We start from the raw sequence: 6,487 nt of genomic DNA on the forward strand, positions 1-6,487 counted from the left end.
ATATTTGCTGTCTAGTCCAGCTGATCATCCAGCTGCAGCTCCAGATATTTGTATGTTCTGACCACCTCCACATCAACCAATTAAAAGCTGATGATCAGTTGTCCTCCATCCAATGTGACTATCAATTATTTTGCAAAGATGAGCAGCTTTCTGTCTCTAGAAGTGTGATGCTGGTAGAGACAGGCCTCAAAGGACTTGCAGCTTTAATTGCAGGTAAACATAGTTCTACAAAATATTGACTCGGGGGAGATGAAGACAAATACAACGACACTTTTTATATCTTTATTTGTAATAAGTATTTGAAAATAGGGATCATCTCCTTCATGTTGCAATTATGTGACACTTTGTGGCACTTAACATTCCAATAAATAGTTTGTCATTCATGGCTATGATTTGACAAATAGTGAAAAGTTCAAGGAGTATAAATACACTTAAGACATATCAAGCATTTTCCAAGCAACATTAAAGCTTTTATTACTTCCGTTTTTCTATTCTGATTTATTTTTGACTGTTAAGGAGTGAATCACCAGAAGGTAGATCTCAGAGCAAAATTACATACCACATTGAATATTGAGGGCAAGCTCTTGACACATACTCGTGTGTCTATTCGAATCACGCGGACCTGGACATGCAGTTAATATTTCCTGGTAATCAAATTGCCTGATGTAGTTATTCCCAGTAGGTGGGTGGAGGTGGCTGGAAATTTGGAAGAGTCTGGAAACCTTCAGTCTTTTCCGGGTGTATCATTGGCAGACTCTGAGGTTGATTCGTTTTACATGACAATGAAGTGTTAACATTTCCCTGACAAAGTGTTTACAATTTTCAAAGATGTATAACAGGCTTTCCTTTTGCAATGTCTTTTTATCATTTCCTTTGTAGATGCACATCTGGAAAAATCAGCTGAAAAAAGACGGGCTGGTGATCAGCCAATAATAACCTATGTACAGTAAAGAAGCCAGCAGAGATTCCTGTCAGGGCCAGCAGTTTAACCTCTGACCTTTTTCAACCTTGTCATTCTGCAGAGGAGGAAATTATCCAATCATCCGCATCATCTCTGCCAGCCGTTGTTCATTTGGAGAAGAGCTATCACCAAAGGCTCTACTTCTCCCACACACACACACACACACTTCAAATAACGAAACACTGCTGAAGAGATACTACTCTGCCTCTAAACCTGATTGATTTGACACCCTCAATCCAAGTCACATACCAGTACTGACCTGTGACTCTACTGGCATTTGTGCACCAAACAAAAGAAACAGAAATCCAAATATAAGCGCAATCTGCATGCCATGTTCTGCAGAGAGTATGAACAAAATGCAGACAAGCAGATGGATTCTGGTTTCCAGTTGCAGGTCAGCAACGCTAAACAGTCAAGTTGGGATTTGTGTGCAAGTTGTGATGTGAGATTAGTTACTGAAAACCCAAAACTGACATTTATAGTGAGATAACACCTTTATCGTGGCATTTTAAATAGGTTCAGGCAACCAAAAAGACTAAACAGAAATCCTAAAGGCTCAGTTAGGCAACATTCCCACTGCAGGTCTTAATACTCCAATCCAAATTTTTTCAGGAATCAGAGACACTGAGACAGAGACAGAGCCAGCAATGGTGGGGCCGTGATGTTAACAACTTTACAGAGAACGAGTTTATTCAGAACTTTATCATGTCGAGGGCAATTTTTAATCATATATGTCAGCACCTCTCCTTTCAACTCCACAGGCTGAAGACTTGATGCAATCCAGTGTATTAAACTGCAGCAGAGGCAGATCATCGCATGCTCTGTAAGCTCGATAGCATTTTAAAGTCCTCTGTTTGAACGGTTGTATATGAATTTTACAATACAAACTACGTCCCACTTCCAGACGGTTCCTATGAGCCTTTCACTTAGGCTTGAATAAAGTTTTATCTCTGTTTATTAACGAGCTCTAACGTCTTGCTGTCTCTCCACGGTGCAGTACTACTCTAGTCCCCCATCTGTTTTGCTTACTGCTACCGTTTTCTGCTGGGTGGGGCAAAATTGTGATGAATGCGACAGATAGTGACGCCAAAGTCACATCTATGCGCCTTGGTCATTCCCACTGGAGTCACATTCCAAAAAATCAGATACAAGTCGGTTTCAGGACCACATATGAATGTGGCTCAAATGTGACTTGAAAAAGTCAGATATGGGCCAGATATAAAAATTCACACTTGTTCTAAAACGTCTGACCTGGTCACTTGACCCCCAAAAAAATCAGATTTGGGCCACATTTGCATGCAGTGTAAATGGGCCATACTCACGCAATTGGGTGTCACACAGAACTCTGAGGTTGTGCGAGCCTGGAGCTATAGGCATTTATACTTGATGCTGACGCTGCAGTATTCCCCCGAAGACACAGTGGACAGTATCCTAGATAACCAGTGCAAATGTAACAAAAGAAGAAGAAGTGCTTCACATAACTCTGAAAATAGCTGTGTGCATCGAAAACATTTCTTATCAAAGTGATGATTCTTGCAAAGTTTCAGATTCATTTGAGTAAAACAATGAAGATGAAACAGTGTTTGGACCTCTTTGTAAAGGATCTAAAACTGCACCTAGATACAATTTTGGATTCTTAACAAAAATAAGCCATAAAAACTTTAGGGGAGAGTAGGATGATTTGTGCCAGTGTTGTGCCACCCCCTGTTTCTAGGTAACCATAGAAAACATTGGTCATGTGAAAACTTAGCCATTTCCCTCATCCTGCAAATAGTTTCATTGCATGATAGACCAGCACATTTAAGTTCAAAAAACGGTTTTTGGTCTTCCAAAGTAAAATTTATATGATCAATGTTTTCTGATTGCTGTGTCTGAACAGTTATTGACTAGTTTGTTTTTGTGCTTTGTTAAGCTACACTATGAGTCTATACAGCGTGCATAATGTTAGCTCTAAACTGCTGGATAATAAATTTTTTCAAAAGGTGGGGTTTAGGTGATTTGTGCCAAAGGGCTTGGGTTATGTTGTGCCAGTGGCACAATGCACCCCCACTTGTGAATATTTTAAACATATTATTTTATTGTAATTGTACGCTGTATTCCTACATTTTCTAACTAAAACTATGTGATATTCCTAATGTTGGACCAAAAATAGAACAAGATGAAGACAGGCAGGGCTTCCACACCTCTGAAGAGCACTGACAGAGCAGTAAAAGAGGTAGGGAAGGGGAATTTCATTCGCCAGGTGGCGAGGTAGATGAACATATGCAGGATGATATTAAAATGTTACATGGAAAAGAAAAAGATAGATGGAAAATAAATAAGGCCAGGATAGAAAAGAATCAAATCAAACTAAACACATGAAATGGCTGTGTAGAAGAAAGTTACATTGCTATTCTATTTGACATGACTATGATTCAGATGTTCAGAATGATGATGATGATGGTGACAAGGATCTGTCCCCAGGTGACCTGTGAACTTTGCAGGCAAAACCAAATCCTACAACTACGGTGGACTGGTTGAGAAGATTGATGGTGCGGACATCAGTGCAAAGTTTCTTAGGAGAAATAGTAAGAGGTCTGTGGAAGGAAAGCCCATCTTCACTTTCAAAGAAAATGATCGAGTCATCCCAAGAAAAGAACACAAAAATTTAGTGGTACATCCAGAGGGGAGTAACAATTGATATTCCCCTGTGAGCATCAGTAAGAGGGATGTTATGTAGTAGGCCAGATCTGTGAAGTAGATTTGGTATTTATGAATTCAATTTTGTTCTGAAAATATGTTAATGTGGGGTTAGGCCTTGTTTAAGGAAACTGACCTTTCAGGTGCTCTTGTGGTGCAATAGGCTTGTAGAAAATAGGCTTTTGATGTAATATAACTTAAATAGACCTTAAATAAGTAATTTTGTACTGAACTTGTCAAACTTTTATATGGTTTTACAGTTGCTGGGATAAAAGAAAATACTATTTTATTTCAGTAATCAATGGCACAATTTACCCCAATGTATTCTCTCCAAAGGCACAACTTAACGCACAAGGGGAACAAGTTGTGCCACAAGACCACTTTTTATTAAGAAAGCTATATTTCCTTAATACAATATTTTAGATCCAGAGTGATTGTTTCCAGGGATGTACCGCATCCTGAAATATAAGTACATATTTTAGTTGGAAGCATGGACTCGCGTTAAAGCGACTTTAAGTAAAAACTGGCACAATTCACCCAACTCTCCCCTAAACACTGATAATGCATGCGATCTAACTTTGTAACTCACATTTCTCCTGCCGTTTTTGGTTTGCTTTTCTTTTCTGTTACTCTCTAAGATCTGTTCATGCAGAAGTGATTAATTTGTGTGTAAAATGTTTGCATCTTCAACTTCATTCATTCTGAATGAAAAGTGGCATGCGCAGTCCGTGCCAAGTTAAAAAAATTTGGAGGTGCACGACAAGGCACTGCAACAGTGCGCAGGGTCCTCAAGTAGGGGCAGGGATGGCGTGATTGCGTCAGTGTTGGCGAGTGCACCCTTTCGCCCTGTTAATGCATCAAGTATAAACCTAGCTTAACTCTTTCTTTCTCTGTTAGTACTATTTACTCTGTAATGTACATTATTACATATCCATGTTGCAGTCTTCATATTTCACATACAGTGACGTGACAAAAGATTACTTCTATTTACGTCATCAAACAAATGCAATCACACAAATATACCCACAGTACATACAAATGCCATTTAAAAAAAAATAATTTCACTTATTAGGAGAAAAGCTATTTAAATTAAGCTGGCCCAGTGTAAAAAAACGTTATCAACCTTTTTGTTTAATCATGAATTAACCATGTTTAAAACCATATTTAAAAAAAGTTAAGTTGAATTTCAATAGCCACACCAAGGTACAAATACTGCCTTAGCTGTAGAGTCAACAAACCACACAAACAGAACCTGTCTGACAACATGAAGTAGGCTAAAAGATAAAAAACAAACAAACACGTTGATATATGTAATTTCAACAGGTAAGAAAGTAAGTTATTGATATGAATTAACGTGGAAAGTGTTACGAAGCTATTTCTTAGGTTCTGGGACTCCAGTGAACCACAGCAAGAACCATTATTCACAAATGAAAGAAACCTAGAACAGTTAGTGACCAGGAGTGGCCAACCAATCAAAATTACTCCAAGAGTACATTAACAAAAGCAACCTGGAGGAAACAAAGAACACAAAAACATCTAAAGCACTGCAGGTCTCACTTGCCTCAGTTAAGGTTCATGATCCATCAAATAGAAATAGATTGGGCAAAAATGACATCCAATGGAGAATTTAAAAGTGAAAATGTCTGCTGTCCACAAGGTCTAGTCCAATATTTCCACAAAACATCCTGATAATCCTCAAGAGAAAAGTGGATCCTGCTCACAATACCTGCAGTCAAACACAGTGGTGGTGGCAGTGTGATCGTCGGGGACTGCTTTGATGCTGCGAGACCTGACAGACTTGCTGTAATTATTGAAACTGTGAGTTCTGCTTTCTAGCAGAAAATCATGAAGAAGAATTGAATATGTTCAAGCATACATGGGTTATGCAGCAGGACAATGATCGGAAACCCACCCAAATACATTTCTCAAAGTGTCTAAGTCAAAGTTGTAATTTTCTTCCAATTGAGATGGTGAGTCAAGACCTTAAGCAGCTATTAATGATTGAAAAGACAACAATATGGCAGAATTAAACATTTCAGCAAAGAAGAATAGGTCAAAATGTCCCCGACCTTATATAAAACAGTCATTGCCATTAATCGTCCAGAGTGGAATAACCAGTTATTAAATTTAGGCTGCATTTAGCTATTTTCCCTTAATAAATTAAGTCATCAAATTAACTTTTGTCTTTGTGCAGGTTTTTGTCTGATTTTAACATTTTTCTGATGACCAAAACATTTAAGTGTGAGAAAATAATAAACCGACAGAAGAAATCTTTGAGGGGAAAAACACTTTTGCCCAGCTCTGTATGTCTTGATTCAAATGCATCTTAAACAGAGAAGAACTCCTACTTTAACATGTTCAAATGTTGGTAGATGGTCTAAGTTTGTGTATTACTTACAACTGTTTGTCCTTTAGTTAGTTAAAACTTAATATTAGAAACAGCACTGATTTTCACCCGAGTAACACCTGTGCAATAACACACCACTTTAGAAGCAAAAACTAAAACTGCTACAGGAAAGCATCAAAGTCATGATTTAGACTCAGTTTCAGTCTTCTGCAGCACAGGTCCCATCTGTTTCTCTGTAACCTGTTGTTTGTGAGGGACGGTTTTAACTGTTTGATAGATCGTTCTGCTGATACCACTTTCTGTGGAGGCAGGTACAGCCCTGTGCAGAGACCACAATCAGCTGCACAATAACAACCAACACCTTTAGTGCAGAGTGCATTGCCTGCAACAGTTTAGACATTAGCCCCATCAAGAATAAAGAGCACTCAGGAATTAGTCAACTTTTTTGTCTCGTTTTTAGGGGTACATAATGGCCAGTGGTGCATTACCAACTCCTATAA

This window comes from Girardinichthys multiradiatus, chromosome 18, assembly GCF_021462225.1.
Source record: "Girardinichthys multiradiatus isolate DD_20200921_A chromosome 18, DD_fGirMul_XY1, whole genome shotgun sequence".
Taxonomy (NCBI): domain Eukaryota; kingdom Metazoa; phylum Chordata; class Actinopteri; order Cyprinodontiformes; family Goodeidae; genus Girardinichthys; species Girardinichthys multiradiatus.